Here is an 18,772-nt window from a genome sequence, read left to right on the forward strand (position 1 = left end):
GAGATGAAGGACATGATGGAAGAGATAAAACAAAATACGGATTCCCTGAATGCTCGAGTGGACATCATAGAGGAGCGTATCACCATAATGGAAGACAGATGTTGAAATGCTCCAGACAGAGGACAGAGAACTAAGACTAAAAAGAAATGAAGAAAGTCTCCGAGAAATATCCAACTCAATGAGGAAATGCAACATAAGAATTATAGGTATCCCAGAAAGCGAAGAGAAGGAGAATGGAGCAGAAAGCACGCTCAAAGAAATAATAGCAGAGAACTTCCCAAACCTAGGGAAAGAGAAGCAAATAAGTGTGGAAGAAGCTTCCAGATCTCCTAGATTTGTTAATGTAAAAAGACCTACTGCAAGGCATATAGTAGTAAAACTGGCAAAAATGAATGACAAAGAAAGAATACTCAGGGCAGCAAGGGAGAAGAAAATAACTACAAAGGAACCCCCATCAGGCTTTCAACGGATTTCTCTGCAGAAACCTTAAAAGCGAGGAGAGAATGGAACGACATATTCAAAACTTTCAAAGACAAGAATCTTCAGCCAAGAATACTCTATCCAGCAAAAATATCCTTCAGATATGAGGGAGAAATTAAATCTTTTCCAGACAAACAAAAGCTAAGGGACTTTGTAGCCATGAGACACCCCCCTCCCCGCCCCCCCCACCCCAGCCCACAACAAGAAATCCTCAAGAAGGCCCTCATACCTGAAAAAACAAAAAAAGCTAGAAAGGGGTCACAAAACTCAGAGTAAGGAGATAAATAGGTCGACAGAATCAGAATAGGATAGCAAATATTCAAGCTTAATGCCTGGGGACAGTTTCCAGGCCACGGTGCAGGAAGGTGGATTCCAGGTGGAGTTCTGCCATGAGTTGATAAGACAGAGTTGGGAATCCCAAGGCAGGTGGAGTTCACAGGGCATAGTACTGGAGAAAAGAGAGCTGTACAGAGAGGTGCAGAGATAGCCAAGGTTCCCCAACTCTTGGGGAACTACGGTTTCCTAAGTCTCCAGCTGAGAACTATCAGGCTTGTGCAGAAGAAAGCTACCCAAGAAAAGGAAAGAACCACCTGAGAGAGGCAGAAGGAACAATCCCTGAGGCTCAGCAGGATTAGTGTCTAGTTCCACTAGCCAGAATGGAAAACCTCATATGTCATGGAGCATCAGATAGAGCACTCAGAAAAAGGCTACTAACATTATCCCTAGACTAAAGGCTGCTCTCATCCCACCTAAAAAAGCTTAAAAGAGAAATTCAAAAGCATCAAACTGTTTCTGAGTAATTAAACTACATTCCAGGACAAAGCTAAAGAATATTTATAGGAATACAAAAAAAATTAGTACTCAGAAAGGTAAAACTCACGCTATCAGCCATTCAATAAAAAATTACCAGGCATGAAAAGTAGGAAAATACAACTCATTACAAGGAGAGAAATTAATAAACAGAAACAGACCCAGAAATGACAAATGTTAAGTAGTAGTTAAAAGTTATAATTGTTTCACCACATTTAAGACACTAGAAGAAAGACTAAACCTGTTAAATAGAGACACGGAAGATGTTTTAAAAAATCCAAATCAAAACTTCCAGAAATAAAATGCAACGTCTATGATGAAAATACCCTGTATGGGGTTAACAGCAGATCAGACATTGCATAAAGAGAGATTAGTGAACTTGACGACATTGCAATAGAAACTATCCAAAATGAAACGAGAGAAAAAAGACAACAGAAATGAAGTAAGGCAGGAAGGATCAATGAGCCATGGGACAATGTTAAGCTTGTAATAATGTCAATGATGGGTGCCAAGAAACTCAATGGGGAAAAGACAGCCTTTTGAAAGAGCAGTATTAGAACTGGTTATCTGTATGAAAAAAAAATGAACTTCAACCGTTACCTCACACCAAACATAAAAATTAACTCAAAATATATACATGACCTAAAGGTAAGAGCTAAAATCACTAATCTTCTAGAGGAAAACATGGGAGAAAATATTTGTAATATTGGGTTAGGCAAAGATTTCCTAAACAGAACACAAAAAGCACAATCTATAAAAGATTAAAATGATAAAATGATAAAATCTTTTTATCAAGATTAAAAGTTTCTCTTCTTTGAAAAATATTTGCAAAACACAAATCTGAGAAAAGCTTGTATTCAGAAGATATAAAGAACTCCTACAACTCAATAATAAGAGGACAAACACCACAATTAAAAAATGAGTAAAAAATTTGAACTATTCTTCAAAGAATATATGCAAATGGCCAATAAGCACATGAAAAGATACTCAACATCACTAGTCATCAGGGAAATGCATCTTAAAACCAAAATGAACCACACCCACCACAATGGCTAAAGTTAAAAACACTGGCAATGCCAAGTGTTGAGAAGGATACAGAGCAACTGGAACTGTCATGTACTGCTAAGAGGAATGCAGAATGGTGCAACCACCTTGGAAAACAGCATGGCAGCATCTTATAAAGTTGAATATACACTTAACTAAATGACACAGCAATCCAAATCCCTGGTATTTACCCAAAAGAAATAAAAACATATGTCTACACGTAGGAAGTGTAAGTGATTATTCATAGCAGCATTATTCATACAAACTGGATACAACCCAAAAATCCATGAACTGGTGAACAGATAACCAAATTGTGATATATCCAATACTCACTGCATATCATGCAGCAATAAAAAGGAATGCAATATGAAAACACTCAACAATATAGATGAGTCTCAAAAACATTACCCTAAGTGAAAGAAGACAAATAGAAAAGACTACATACCGTATGATTCCATTTATATGAAATTCTTTAAAAGGCAAAGCCACAGTGACAGAAAGCAGATGAGAGGTTGTCTGGGACCAGGGGTTAGGGGAGGGGACCAACTGCAAAGGAGCATGAGCAAACTTTGTAGGGTGACTGAAATGCTCCATAACTCAACTATGGAGGTGTTTATGTGACTATGGCTAATTTCTAAAATTCATCCACCTATACACCTAACATAGGTGAATTTATTGGAGGTAAATTATACCTCAATAAGGTTATTAAAATAAACAAACAAAAAGGAGGAAGAAATGTGCATCATTTAGTTTTCCTGAGGTCGACAAAAGGTAAGGGCAAAAGGCAGCTTCATCTCTAGTGTGAGCCAGGCATTCTCATGTAAAATAGTCATTTCCCAATGTTTATGTTTTTTAAAGCATGATTTTTTCCCTTATTTAAATTTCATTAAAGTGCTTTAAAAATTTGGAAGAATGCAGAGAAATTACTTAAGACACTTTATGTTCCCATCAGTCTATCACAATACACGAATGGATGACTTTTTGCTAATTGTTTTAACGAGGAGTCACCAGGAACCTGGCAATTATACCTGCTTATATGTTTATACCTGAGATATGTTTTCTTACAGCTTATTTACTTGGGACCAAGAGGGAGGAGGCAAATAAACAATGTAAAGCATCTTACACGTTCTATTTATTTTCCAAGTCTCTTCTAGAGTCTGGCAACTTCATAGAACACTGCATAGCAGGATTCTAGTCAACTCCCCACCATAACCCAATGAGCAAGACAGTGTTGTGGCAATGTCTGATTTCACAAAATTATAGAATTGTGAGGAAAGCTATTTCAAAATAGTTGCTCCGGAAGAAAAAGAAACTCTCACAAATGCCTGACATACTTTTGCTCATTTCTTTGACACAAATGGTCCCTTACTTCGCTGAGCACTGAAACCACTGGGCCCATTACACTATAAAGCAGCAGTGGCCCTGCTTAAGGCAGGGTCTCTGAGCAGCCTTCACTCACATGTGGCACGTTATACATCATCATCAATGTGAGGAGTTAAATTCTCCTGGCCATTTGCCCTAGCCTTTAAACTGTGCTACTCAGCTCTGGTTCTTAAAGGGTGGATGCAGGAAGAAGGAGAAATAAGAGGGCAGGGAAGACCCCAACACGGCCTGGGAAGAAAGAACAGCTATTTACATGACGCAGAACTTCCACACACCCTCCTGCCCTGAAAGATGGTTTCACCATTACTACCCTGTCTCGAGGCCCACTTGCACAAAAGTCATGCTCTCATCTGCGGCTGAGGGACTGCGGTCGGGGGAGGTACCAACTGCCAAGCCCTGGGTAATGAAAAGAAACAGGACTGGGCTCAAATCGAAAGCCTCTTTAAGCTGTAACACTATAGGGCCAATCCCTGTTTTAGATCTTACATGGTGAAACCCAATTCTGTGATTCTGCAAGGGGGTCATTAGAGTACATACTTCTCAAAGCACTCATCCTATCTCCTCTGCCCTCTGCAGAGGCCTCTGTACTGACCAGGCATCCTGCCTGTGCACTCTACTTAGAGTTCATGGCCAGTCTAAATGGAGTTCTTCTCCAGGCTGACGTTCCAGGCCATTCTTGGACAGTACCTGCTCCTTAAAGACCCTTCTCTCATTTAACAAACCTTCTCAAGGGTCTTTTGTGTCCTTCCAGGCACCATGATAGGTGCTTGTTTTGTTCAATAAACACTCAGGGTACTCTGATCCAAAATGGAAAGTTAGGGACCACCAGGTAGCCAAAGGCACCTTGACAGCTACAGTATTCAGCCTGAAATTTTTTTAAATGAACACCAGCAATCTATATAACTAACAAGAAAACTTGTTTCCAAGTTTACATATTTCAGATCGATTTCTTCGCAAACAGTTTAAAATGTCCAACTAAAACAGTAATAATTTATTCAATCTTAATTTGAATTCTGATAATCAGCTAGAACTTCAGAAGTTGACAGAACTGCTGGGAAACGCCCCATCAAATCCCTCCGGTGCTCACAGCTCCACAAACTCCCTGCACAGGCCAGTTTTGGCCTCCAGCACCACCTTGTCCAGTGCTGGGAAGAAATGGCAGGAGAAAAGCAGGCCACCACCACAGCAGCCAATCAGCTCCCTCCTGCCCAACTACAAACCCCATCAAGGGAAACAAGAAAGATGGGCAACACTAGCCCATAAATGTGAGGCAGCATTTCCTCTTGTACAAATCAACTCTTTGGGTATATTCTCACAAGGAAACATAAATATATGTATAAGGCTATCAGGACAGTGTTATTTGAAATGACAGAAAAGTAGAAATAACCAAAAGGAACTTGTGGGTGTGACTAAATCAAGGATCTTGAGATACGGAGATTATCCTGGTTTATCTGAGTGGGCCCTAAACATCATCACAAGTGTCCCTATAAGAGGAAGGCAGAGACAGATTTCACTACAGAGGAGGAGCAGGTGAGATGACTAGGGCAGCACGGGTTAGAGTGATGGTGCCACAGGCAAGGAGTGCTCACAGTGACTGGAACGGATCTCCCTGGAGCTTCCAGAAGGAACCAGCCCTGCTGACACCTTGACTTTACTCCAGTGAGACTCATTTTGGATTTCTGGCCTCCAAGACTGTAAGAGAATGAATTCGTGTTGTTTTAAGCCAACAAGCTGATGGCAATTTGTTATAGCAGCCAGAGCAAATGAATACAACCACTCTCCAATAAGCTACTGCCCTTCAAACCATGGACTTTGAGAGATTCTTTTTGTTATAGTGTAAACTTCAGCAGGCGTTCAATTTTGGAACATCACGTTTAAAGTTAAAATATATTTACTGCCAATAGAATGACCTGGGAAAGTAGCACTGTCAGAAAGACCCTCTCCAAAATATCCTATACTTTTAGGATGGATAGATGAGTATACCATCCTTCCAATTCTGAAAACATTTAGAGGAAACACCTGATAAAATGATCACTGCCTCAAAAAAAACAAGCATCAAAGTAAAAATATTCTCACCAGAGAACTTTCGGGTCAGCTCTACGGGTTCCCCACTGCCTGAAGGACGGACACCACCCTACTCCTTCACACTGGGCCTCAGCTCCACTCAGTGCCTAAGCTCCTGGCACAGGAACTTGTGAACTCAGGAAACCCTGTTCTGACTTCCACACCTTTGCACAGGCAAGTCTTTGCACTTGCCTTTCCCTTTGGTAGGTCCCTCCATATCCTTCAAGTCCTAAGTCAAAACTCATCTTTACCTCAAAGGATTCCCTCACCAACCTTCTCCCCCACCCCGACCCCCTGGTGCGCCAAGGGAGGCAGCACCATGCTGGGTTTAGCCCTCAACTGCACTGCACAGTGCCTCGTGACAGATGGACTCCTTACCTGCCTGTCTGGCTATCTGTCTCCCTTGAGGTCTGTAAGTACCTCAAAGGTAGGGAGGAATCGCCTCTTATCCAAGGGACCATCCTCAGCACGTGACCCACAGTGGAGGCCGTGGAGTGGGGAGAGGAGGATGCAAAGGTCTCTAGAAGGGAGCACCAGCCTACACAGCCAGGGCAGTGCTTCTCAAACTGTGTGTGGAAACCCATTAGCGGGCCATGAAATCAAATTAAGGAGGCATGAAATCAATTTTGAGGGTCACAATGAGAATTTAACACACTGGAAGAGAAAACAGTTACCTAGCTTTACTAGACGTAACAGTGAAAATTTTATGAAATTTCTGTTTCAGTTTTATGTGCTTACAAACAGTAGACATTTATATATGAACATATATTATTTGCTCTGGGTTCCCAGTCAAAAAGGTAAACAACACTGTGTTGGAAGGTGACCTCCTTCCCAAGAGGCCACAACAGTACCGCGAGGAACTGTGGCTCCTGGCAGGGAAGGGAGCATGACACAGTTCAGATGGGTGTAGACAGTGCCACGCACACTGTGTACAGGGCAGAGGATAAACAGTCCCCAAGCAGCAGGAGCGGAGAATGTTTCTGCCCCTGGAAGGGTACTGAGCTCTTCATTCATCATTCACTCCTCAAGCAGGTTCTGGACACCCACCACATGCCAGGCACTGTGAAAGGTGCTGGGGATACACTCAGCCAAGACAGACAAGGTCCCTGCCCTCATGGAGCTCCCAAGCTCACAAGGGAGATGGACCATAAAGTACTCAAAGAAATACAATAATTACAAAAGTTACTAAGGGCTTTGAAGGAGAAGCACAGGGTGAGGGGTGGGTGGAACAAGGCTCCCCTGAAAGGTAACCAGGAATAACCAGGAGAAGACAGAGCCTCCCAGCAAAAGGACAACCTAAGGCAGGGGCCTGTAGGGAAGACAGTGCATGTAAAGAATGGAAAAAAGCCAAGAAGGCCTGCAACAGAGGAGATGAGCCTCCTGGACCTCAAAGATCATGTTTAGCGGCACAGCCTTCAGCCTAAAACAATGAGAAGCCTCTGAAAGGCTTGAGGTAGTGGAATGAATTGATTCAGGTCCCTGAGAGTAGGGTCCCTGCAATGGGTGGGCACGGGACTGGCAGAGGATGCAGACAAATCTCCCTTCCCAGTCCCCAACTCTAACTACAACAGGAGACATGGGCCAATCGCTCCCTTGGGGGCCCTGGACAAGGCACCTAAGTTCTCTGAGCCTGAGTTTCCCATGTCGAGTCAGATGACTACACGTCCCTGCAAGGGTTAAAGGCTTCTGAGTCTATAAGCCAAGTTGTTGTTTCTCATGACTGCAGTGATCCTCATGAAGCAGTGTCATGCAACAGTGGCCCTGCTGATGGGTAGCCCCTGGAAGAGCGTGGACAGAGTCAAGATCAAGAGGACTGATGGGACAGAACTGCTGAGCACAACCTCACACTCCCCAGGGAGCTGTCAGAGAAGACTGGGCACCAATGCCAGCCAAGGTGCAGAGAGCCCAGCCAACACCCACCATCACGGAAACTCCACGGGCCCAGAAGCAGGTCACCTTCCTTCATGTTTCCCTCTCCAGGAAGCCTGGCTTCTAAAACATCAGTGTGGGGCAGCAGCATACTGACTAAATTCCTCATCTTTCTTGGCATAGATAGAGCTGTGCCTTATAACAAGGCAAACCACAAATATCATGTTACAGCTACTGGGCATAAACTCACCAAACTCACCAAACATCTGGGTACCTGCTTCAGAGGGCTGGGCCCTCTGCTACAAACTGGGGCTGAAAAGATGACCCACCAGGCATGGTCCTAACAGTCTCCTGGGAACACCAGCCATGCACACAAATAACTATTTCTACCAGAGCTGAGGGGTCAAGAGGGAAGAAAAAACAAAAGGTCAGAGCAGGGCCAGTTCCAGGGCCAGCAAAACACACCTCAGAGGCAAGCCTGGAAGGATGAGCACACCTGCCCAGCCATCTCGGTCTTCACACTTACCCTCGAGAAAGGCACCCGATCCATCAGATGGATAAAGTGACGATCCACTCCACTCACTGGCTCAGTGAGGCAGGGTAATGACAGTGGCAGCAGGACTGGTTCATGCAACCACCATTTACTGAGCACTTACAATGAACCACACACTGGGCTCAGCAGTTGTTATTGATAATCTTAACACTCAGCCCCCTACACACACACCAATTTACTAACAGAAAATATAAAGCTCAGAGAAGTTAAGTAACTGGCTCAACAACACAGAGCTAATGAGTAGCAGGGCTGCGATTCTAAAACCTATGCTGACTGCAAAGAGCACTAGCCACAGGGTGACCCTACTCCTGAACTGAGGGAAAGCTAGGCCGTGGGAGCTGCCAGTCACACGTCAGGCACAGCTCAGCACCAGCGATGGACTCACAGTCCAGGCCCACAGAGCCCTGCTCCCTGCGGTCACATAACCTGCAGCACTGCTGCAGCCTAAGCACACCTCCCACGCACACCCATCTTGCTCAAACGCTGCATGGGCACCAGGGCACATACTCACCGGGTGCTCAGGTATGTGCTTTCCATTCTTGCTCACACACTCCCACTCCCACTCCCGAGCATGCACACTCATACACATGGACTGGCCAGAACTTCACAGGAGAGCTAATTCTATTACCTCAAGTGACCTGGACTGCTGGAAGGTTAATGAACAAGTTGGTTATGGCAGGAAACCATTTAAAAATAACTTAAAACAAACACATGCACCTATAAAGGCACAGATGTCTGTTCGCTGATTTGCCAATCTCCTGATGCAGGCCAGCCAAGGCCTCTTCCTCGTGTCTGGGGCTATGGACCCCAGTTCCCTATTATCTTTCTTGGATAAATCACATCCATGACACATTGTCTAACTTTTCCAAATTTGTTCAGTTTTTTTTTAAAGTGGAACAGCAACTTACAGTTGTGAAACAATCTAAGTATAGAATCTTTACAGGTTTTAACACTTTTTTCCTCTAATCTTTTGCAACTGTGTTACCCACATCCTGACAGCAATTTTTTAGTGACTCACCTTATTAAAATCTCCCCAAGCGTTCAACTTCTTTTTCATAGGAAAAACAATTCCTTTTTATACATTAGGGATTTACTAAGTATTTCACCAAATTACGTAACAAGCACAACAGGCATTAACTAGTTAGGAACAAACCCAGCTGACTCTTGGTGAGTTGGTGACTGGCTGGTGGGAGCTGAGGCACATGGTGCCCTGCAGGAGTACTTACTGAGTGTCAGGTGCTGCTCAAAGCAGTTTATATGCATTAACTCATCATCATCATGTCAATCTTCTGTTATTACTCCCATTTTACAAACAAGAAACAGAGGCACAGAATGTTAAGCAACTTACCCAAGTTACCCAGCTACTAAGTCACGGAGCTGGGAACTGCACACAGGCTGTCTGGCTCTTAATCACTACGCTACACTGTGCACAGTTGATAGAAGATAACTCCTAGTGACGTTTAACCCTGAATGTAATCCGTCAGTTGTTAGAAACAAAAGTACCATGTGCTCACTTTCCTAGGGAGGATGCCCTGTAATCACCCATAGCTCAAAGAGCACCCAGTGTTACAGGTCTGTCTCCCTCTCATTGCATTATCTAACTTTGAGGGCAGATGAGACTAGCTAGGTATGAAAATATGGCAAATTGACAGTTTCCCAAATACATTCTTTTCATGAAAGGTGGAAGGAACACTGGGCTCCAATCAAGGGACCTAGGTGCCTTCCAGCTGTCCACACACTTGCTGTGTCCCTTGAGCAAGTTGCCTTACTTTTCTAAGTCTCAACTTTCCAGCCTGTAAAATGAAGGGACAGGCTCTCAGCAGCTTTCTAACATTTTAGGAGCACAGCACCCTTTTGTTAAGGAGCAGGCTGACAGGCTGAAGCCGATAAATGCAGTGCTGCTCGAGTTGCAGGACTCTGAGGATGCAGCCCCACCTCACCTCCTCCCTGCCACCTTCCCCTGGGTGCTGGCAGATGAGTGGGACTGAATCAGATGAGATGGGGCACACCGGGCAGAAAGATATCCTGGGGATGAAGGTCCTGGGTGAAGAATAAGGTGCAGAATGACAGGAACACAGTGGCCCAGGGAGTAAGACTATGGGGAAACAGTTGCCCAAGGAATAGATTCAAGTTAGACTGCAGAGAACCTCAGATGTCGGACCAAGGAGCTTAGAGCTGACCCTGCAGGCTGAGGAGCATCAGTGATACTTCTGATATGGGGTGACAACACAAGCAGAGCTGTCTGGAGATGACAGAAGAGCAGAACATGAATGGATGGGAACCAGCAGGACCAGGAGTGTGGGACTGCTGCAACAAGCCAGGAGGGGGGCAGCCAGGAACCAATCCAGTGCTATAGGGGATGGGAATCTCCCTCACGAGGGCTGGCTCCTGAGGTCTGGGTTGCCCTGCCACATCTCATTCAGTTTCAGTATAAGGCTAGGCCTTATCTTAAGAACTGACAACACAAAGAGAATCAATTTGTTAATTTGAATTCAACCATAAAGGTACAAAAAGAAAGAAGTCACTTTCTGAAACAGCAAGTCCCTGTATGTGTAGCAGTTCCTATGGCCAAACCACTCCCACCCTGAAAACCCAGGGGACCACCTCTGGGTTCAGCTGGCCAACTGCATACTGACCACTGGGCTGGGCACTGCAGGAGAGCAAGAAGCTTCCAAGTCCCACAATGCACGGCCTCTACAGCCTTCCTACTAATCCTCATTGTCTAAACAGAGGCTCCTGTTCTGTGGCCACCAGGTGGAATGCTTCAAAGAATAGTAAAAACACCTCTACACTCAAAAACTACAACTCAATAATAAAAAGATAACATGGACCATTTCCAATTCTGCATGTAAGGAGCCCCTCTGTCCTAACAAGTAAAAAGCTAAACAGACTGAAAAATCAACAACTCTCCTTGGATCAATAAAAAGGGAGGACACAGGGCAAATCACTGCCCCAAGACTAGAGAGACAGACAGGCAAACACGGGAAGACGTGCCTTTCTGGAGCAGAGAGTCACTAGTGGAACCAGGGCCAGGTAGGAAAAACTACTATAATTGACAAGTTGCTGGAGGCTGAGTGCAAACAACTCTGAGTTAACAACTCTAGGGGACCCAGGTATAGGGGGCCCCCATAATATAGTGAGATTCAGCCCAAGAGCTCCACCGTTCCCATAGCGAATATCAGAGAAAAATCCCCTCAGGCTTCTGGGCAGGGAGAGCTGAACCCCGTTGAAATACTCCAAAGCATGCTGTTCTTAACAAGACCTGCCTTCAGGGGAAACTAGTTAACCAGAGCCTAAACTGCTGGGGTATTATCAGAGCCTAATGATCTTCGGGGAGGGGAAATACCTAACTCCAGCCCCCTCTAGTCGCCCTGTCCCACCTAAGGGAGAAGAAAAAGACTGAGACACACTTGTGAAGTTCAGAGTCCAGAGGCACAGGCTTACTGAAAGACAGAGACCTAATCGTGGGACTACAGTACACTTCTCCTCCCCCATACCTCACCACTACATCACTAAAGGCCTATTTACAGCAGTTCCTTTTACCTAGTACATCACGTCCAGCTATCAAGAAAAGATTACATGAATGGCAATTAGATTTTTGGTGGTGAACATGACGCAATCTATACAGAGGTCAAAATATAATAACGTACACCTGAAATCTATATAATGTTATAAACCAATGTGACCTCAATTAAAAAAACGAAAAAAATCACAAGGCATACCAAAAGGCAAAAAACACAGTTTGAAGAGACAAAAGCAAGTATCAGAACCAGACATGGCAGGGATGTTGGAATTATCAGACCAGGAATTTAAAACAACTATGATTAATATGCTAAGGGTTCTAATGAATAAAGCAGACAGCATGTAAGAGACGGATAATGTAAGCAGAAAGACGTAAATCATAAAAAAGAACCAAAAAAAGTGCTAGAAATAAAAAACACTGCAACAGAAATGAAGAACACCTTTGATGGGCTTATTAGTAGAAAGGATACAGCTGAGGAAGGAATCTCTGAGCTAGAGGATAGATCAACAGAATCCTCAGAAACCAAAATGCAAAGAGAAGACAGACTGGAAAAAAAACCCAGAAAAGAATAACCAAGGACTGGAGAAGAATTGCAAAAGGCATAAGATATGTGTAATGGAAATACTAGGAGGATAAAAAAAGAGTGAAAGGAACAGAAGAAATATTTGAAACAATAATGACAGACTATTTCCCCAAATTAACATCAGACACCAAACACAGCTCCAGGAAGCTCAGAGAACACAAAGCAAGAAAAATGCCCAAAAAACTATACCTCAGCATACCATTTTCAAGTTATAGAAAATCAAAGACAAAGAAAAAAAAATCCTGAAAGAAGTCAGAGGTAATAAAAACACCTTACCTACAGAAGAACAAAGATCAGAATTACAACTTCTCAGAAACCAGGCAAACAAGAAGAGAATGGAGTGAAATATTTAAAGTGTGAGAGAAAACCCCACCAACCTAGAATTCTGTACCCTTCGAAATTAGCCTTCAAAAGTAAAGGAGAAATAAAGACTTTCTCAGGCAAACAAAAATTGAGGGAATTGGTTGCTAGTAGACCTGCCTTACAAGAAATGTTAAGAAGTTCTTTAGAGAGAAGGAAAATAATACAGGTCAGAAACTTAGATTCAACATAAAGAAAGGAGTATCAAATAAGGAATAAGTGAAAGTAAAATAAAAACCTTTATTATTCTTATTCTAACTATCTAACAAATAGCAGTTTGTTCAAAATAATACCAACAATGTATTTGACTATGTATACTACATACACATATCATGCATATATATATACACTTATATGTATGCTTTATATGCAAGTAAAATGGATGACAACAATGATACAAGGGACTGGAGGAAGGAATTCGGAATATTTTGCTACTATAAGGTACTCACATTACCTTTGAAGTGGTATAGTGTTATTTTAAAGTGGATGTGGATTAGTTGTAAATGCATACTGTAAATGCTAGGGCAACCACTAAAAAAAGTAAAGTATAACTGATATGCTAAGAAAGGAGAGAAAACGGAATCATATAAAATGCTCAATTAAAACCACAAACAGCAGGGGGCCAGCCCCATGGCCTAGTGGTTAAGTTCACATGCTCCACTTTGGCGGCCAGGGATTTTGGGGTTCAAACCCTGGGCACAGACCTAGCACTCCTCATCAAGCCACGCTGTGGCGGCGTCCCACATAAAATGGAGGAAGTCTGGCACAGATGTTAGCTCAGTGCTGATCTTCCGCACACACACACAAAAAAAACACACACAAAAAAACCCACAAATGGCAGAAAAAGAGTGGAAGACAAAAATAGGAACAAAGACCATGGGCAACAAATAGAAAACAGTAATGAATATGGTAGATATTAATCCAACTATATCAATAATCACTTTGAATGTCAATGCAACCACCTAAATGCACCAATTAAAATACAGAGATTGTCAGAGTAGGTCAAAAAACAAGACCCAACTATCTGTTGTCTATAAGAAACCCACTTGAAATATAAAGACACAGACAGATTAACAGCAAATGGAGAAATATATACCATGCCAAGACTAATCAAAAGAAAGCACGAGAGTTATATTAATTTCAGACAGAGCAGACTTCAAAGTAAAAGAAGTTATCAGGGATAAAGAAGGGCATTACATAATGACAAAGGTGTCAATTCTCCAAGAGGACATAACTCTTACCATGTATGTGCCAAACAAGAGCATCAAACTATGTGAGGCAAAAATTGATAAAACTACAAGGAGAAATGGATGACTTCAATATTACAGTTGGAGATTTCACCCTTCTTTCAGAAATGGACAAATCCAGCAGACAGAAAGTTGGTAGGACATAGTTGAACTCAACAACACCATCAATCATCTTGATATAACTGGCATCTATAAATTACTTCATCCAACAACAGCAGAATACACATTTTACTCAAGCTCACGTGGAATATTCAACAAGATAGACCACATTCTTGGCCATAAAACATACTTTAACAAATCTAAAAGAACAGAAATCATACAATGTCTGCTTTCAGACCACAATGGAATTAAACTAGAAATCAGTAACAGAAAGATAATTGGATAATCCCAAAATATGTGGAGATTAGACAATACACTTCTAAATAACACACGGGTCAAAGAAGAAATCCCAAGAGAAATTAAAAAACATTTTGAACTAAATAAAAATACCAAAATTTGTGGGATGCAGCAAAAGCAGTGTTTAGAGGAAAATTTATAAAATTGAATGTATATATTAGAAAAGAAGAAAGATCTAAAATCAATAAGCTAAGCTTCCACCTCAGGAAACTGGAAAAAGAAGAGAAAATTAAGCCCAAAGTAAGCAGAAGAAAAGAAATAAGAATTAAAGCAGAAATCAATGAAATTGAAAACAGGAAATCAATAGAGAAAATCAATAAAACCAAAAGCTGGTTCTTGGAAAAGATCAATCAATTTGATATGCCTCTAGCCAGGCTAACTAAGAAAAAAGGAGGGGGCCAGCCCCATAGCCAAGCCGTTAAGTTCACATGGTCTATTTCAGTGGCCTGGGGTTCACCAGTTCGGATCCTGGGTGTGGACCTATGCAGCACTCATCAAGCCATGCTGTGGAGGCGTCCCACATAGAGGAACTAGAGAGACTTACAACTAGGATATACAACTATGTACTGGGGCTTTGGGGAGAAAAAAAAAAAAAGAAAGAAAAAAGGAGGACACAAACTACTAACATAAGAAATGAAACAGGATATCATTACAGAGCCCATGGAAACTGAAAGGATAATCAAAGAATACTAAGAACAACCACTCACAAATTTGATAACCTAGACAAAATGGACCAATTTGTTGAAGGACACAATCTGTCAAAACTCACACAGGAAGAAATAGATGATCTGAACAGGCCTATATCTATTAAAGAAATTGAATAACCTTCCAAAACAGAAAGCACCAGGCCCAGATGGGTTCACTGGTGAATTCCATCAAACATTTAAGGAAGCAATTATACTAATTCTCTATAACCTCTTTCAGAGGACAGAAACAGAGGGAACACTTCCTAACTCATTCTATGAGGCCAGCACTCCCCTAATGACAAATCAAAGACATTACAAGAAAACTACAGACCAATGTCTCTCATTAACATAGATGCAGAAATGCTCAACAAAATATTAGCAAATCAAATCCAACAATGTATAAAAGAATTATACTCCACCAAGTGTGATTTATCTCAGGTATGCAAGACTTAGTCAACATTCAAAAATCAATTAATGTAATCCATCACATCAACAGACCAAAAAAGAAAACTTACATAATCATATCAATAGATGCAGAAAAAGAATTTGACAAAATCCAACATCTATTCATGATAAAAACTCTCAGTAAATTAGGAATAGAGGGAACTTTCTCAATGAGATAAAGACTATCTACAAAAAACCTAGAGCTAACATCATACTTAATGGTAAAACACTCAAGGTTTTCCCACTAAGATAAAGTACAAGGCAAGCAGTCCCCTCTCACCACTCCTTTTCAACATCATACTGAAGTCTCTGCCACTGCAGTAAGACAAGAAAAGGAAATTAAAGGTATACAGATTGGGAAGAAAGACATAAAACTGTCTGTATTCACAGGTGACATGATCATCTATATAGAAAATCTGAAAGAATCAACAAAAAAACTCCTGGAACTAATAAGCAATTATAGCAAGATTGCAGGACACAAGGTTAACACACAAAAGTCAATTGTTTTCCTATATACCAGAAATAAACAAGTAGAATTTGAAATTAAAAAGATAGTATCATTTACACTAGCACCCAAAAACATGAAATACAGGTAAATCTAACAAAACATATACAACATCTATATGAGGAAAACTACAAAACTCTGATGAACAAAATCAAAAAAGAATGAAATAAATGGAGAGATATTCCACATTCATGGATAGGAAGACTCAATATAGTTAAGATGTCAGTTGCTCCCAACTTGATCTATAGATTCAATGCAATCCCCTAATCAAAATCCCAGCAAGTTATTTCGTGAATACCAACACAATAATTTTAAAGTTTATATGGAGAGGCAAAAGATCCAGAACAGCCAAAATAATACTGAAGGAGAACAAAGTTGGAGGACTGACACTACCCAACTTCAAGATTTACTATAAAGCTACAGTAATCAAGACAGTGTGGTATTGGTGAAAGAATAAACAAATATATTAATAAAACAGAATAGAAGGCTCAGAAGTAGACTCACATAAATATACTCAACCGATCTTTGACAAAGGAACAAAGGCAATACAATGGAGCCAAGATAGTCTTTTCAACGAATGGTGCTGGAACAACTGGACATCCACACGCAGAAAAATGGATCTAGACACAGACCTTACACCCTTCACAAAAAATGGATCACAGACCTAAATGTAAAATACAAAACTATAAAAATCCTAAAAGATAACACAGGCGAAAACCTACATGACCCGGATATGGTGATGACTTTTTAGATTCAACACCGAAGACATGCTCTACGAGAAAATAATTGACAAGCTAGACTTCATTAAAATTAAGAACTTTTGCTCTGCAAAAGACAACATCAAGAGAATTAGACAACAAGCCACAGACTGTGAAAAAATATTTGCAAAAGACATATCTGATAAAGGACTGTTATCTAAAATATACAAAAAATTCTTATAACTCAGTAATTAGAAAACAAACAACCCAATTAAAAAAATGGCCAAAGACCCTAACACATCTATTAGAATGGCCAAAATCTGGAACACCAACAACATGAAATGCTGGTGAGGATGTAGAGCAAGAGGAACTCTCATTCATTGCTGGTGGGAAGACAGTTTGGTAGTTTCTTATAAAACTAAACATACTCTTACCATCCGATCCAACAGTCATGCTCCTTGGTATTTACCCAAAGGAGTTGAAAACTTAGGTCCACATAAAACCTGCACACAATGTTTATAGCAGTTTTATTCATAATTGCCAAAACTTGGAAGCAATCCAGATATCTTTCAGTAGGTAAATGGATTAACTGTGGTACATTCAGACAATAAGATATTATTCAGCACTAAAAGAAAATTACCTATTAAGCCATGAAAAGATATGGAGGAAAAAAAGAAGATATGGAGGAAACTTAAATGAATATTACTAAGTGAAAGAAACCAATCTGAGAAGGTTAGATACTGTATGATTCCAAATATATGACATTTTGGAAAAGGCAAAACTATGGAAGCAGTAAAAAGAGCAGTGGTTGCCAGAGATAAGAGGTGGGGGCGAGATGAATAGGCAGAGCACAGATGATTTTCAGGGCCGCAAAAATACTCTGTATGACAAAATAATGACAGATAGCTGTCATTATACATTTGTCCAAACCACGAATACCATGAGTGTACAATACCATGAATGAACCCTAACCTAAACTATGGACGTTGGCTAATAATGATGTGTCAATGAAGGTTTATCCTTGGTAAAAAAATGTGCCATTCTGGTGAATGATGTTGATAAATGGGGGCTATGCATGTGTGGGGGCAGGGAATATATGGGAAATCTCTGTACCCTCTTTTCAATTTTATTGTAAACCTAAAACTGCTCTAAAAAAATAGCCTTAAAAAATGCAATTAAAAAGTAGACACAGGGTCTAAATAGATGTCCCTCTAAAGGTATACAAATGGCCAATAAGCACACAAAAAGTTTTTCAACATCATCAATCATCATGGAAATGCAAATCAAAACCACGAGATACCACTTCACATCCACCAGGATGGCAAGGATCAAAAAATCAGATAATAACAAGCGTTGGCAAGGACGTAGAGAAACCATAACCTTCATACACTGCTGGTGGGAATGTAAAATAGTGCAGCGTCTTGAAAAACAATTAAGTACCTTCTCAAAAGGTTAAACACAGAGTTACCATATGACCTAGCAATTCCACTCCCAGGTATATACCCAAGAGAAATGAAAACACGTGTTCACACAAAAAACTTGTGCACGAGTGTTCACAGCAGCATGATTCATAATAGTCAAAAACTAGAAACAGCCCAAACGTCCATCCACTGAAGAATGGATAAACAAAATGTGGTATACCCATACAATGGAGTGTTATTCAGCAATAAAAAGAAATGAAGCACTGACACATGCTACAACCTGGATGAACCTTGAAAACATTATGCTAAGTCAAAGAAGCCAGACACAAAAGGTCTCATATTGTATGATGCCATCTATATGAAATATCCAGAATAAGCAAATCCATAGAGATAGAAAGTAGATTAGGGGTTGCAGAGGGCTGGAGGGTAGCGGTTCGGGGTAAATGGGAAGTGATTGCTAATGGGTACTGGGGTTTCTTCTAAAAGTGATTGTGGTGATGGTTGCACAACTCTGCATATATACTAACCACCACCAAACTGTACATTTTAAATGGGTGAATTACATGGTATGTGAATTACATCTCAATAAAGCATTTTTTAAAAACAAAAACAAAAACAAATCTACCTCCCCTCTCACTAGCCCATGCACAAGCAGATGACAGAAGTCCAGAGCACAGCACCTAAGGAAACCCTGGGGTCCTAGAAA

At 41.2% G+C, this 18,772-nt stretch overlaps 1 protein-coding gene across 3 annotated transcripts in view; it reads right to left on the reverse strand.

The window, feature by feature from the left end:
- TBC1D2B (TBC1 domain family member 2B) overlaps positions 1–18,772 on the reverse strand; it is an 84,836-nt gene that overhangs the window by 36,448 nt on the left and 29,616 nt on the right. The gene's annotated exons all lie outside the window — the stretch shown is intronic.

The sequence above is a fragment of the Equus asinus genome, chromosome 2 (assembly GCF_041296235.1).
Source record: "Equus asinus isolate D_3611 breed Donkey chromosome 2, EquAss-T2T_v2, whole genome shotgun sequence".
Taxonomy (NCBI): domain Eukaryota; kingdom Metazoa; phylum Chordata; class Mammalia; order Perissodactyla; family Equidae; genus Equus; species Equus asinus.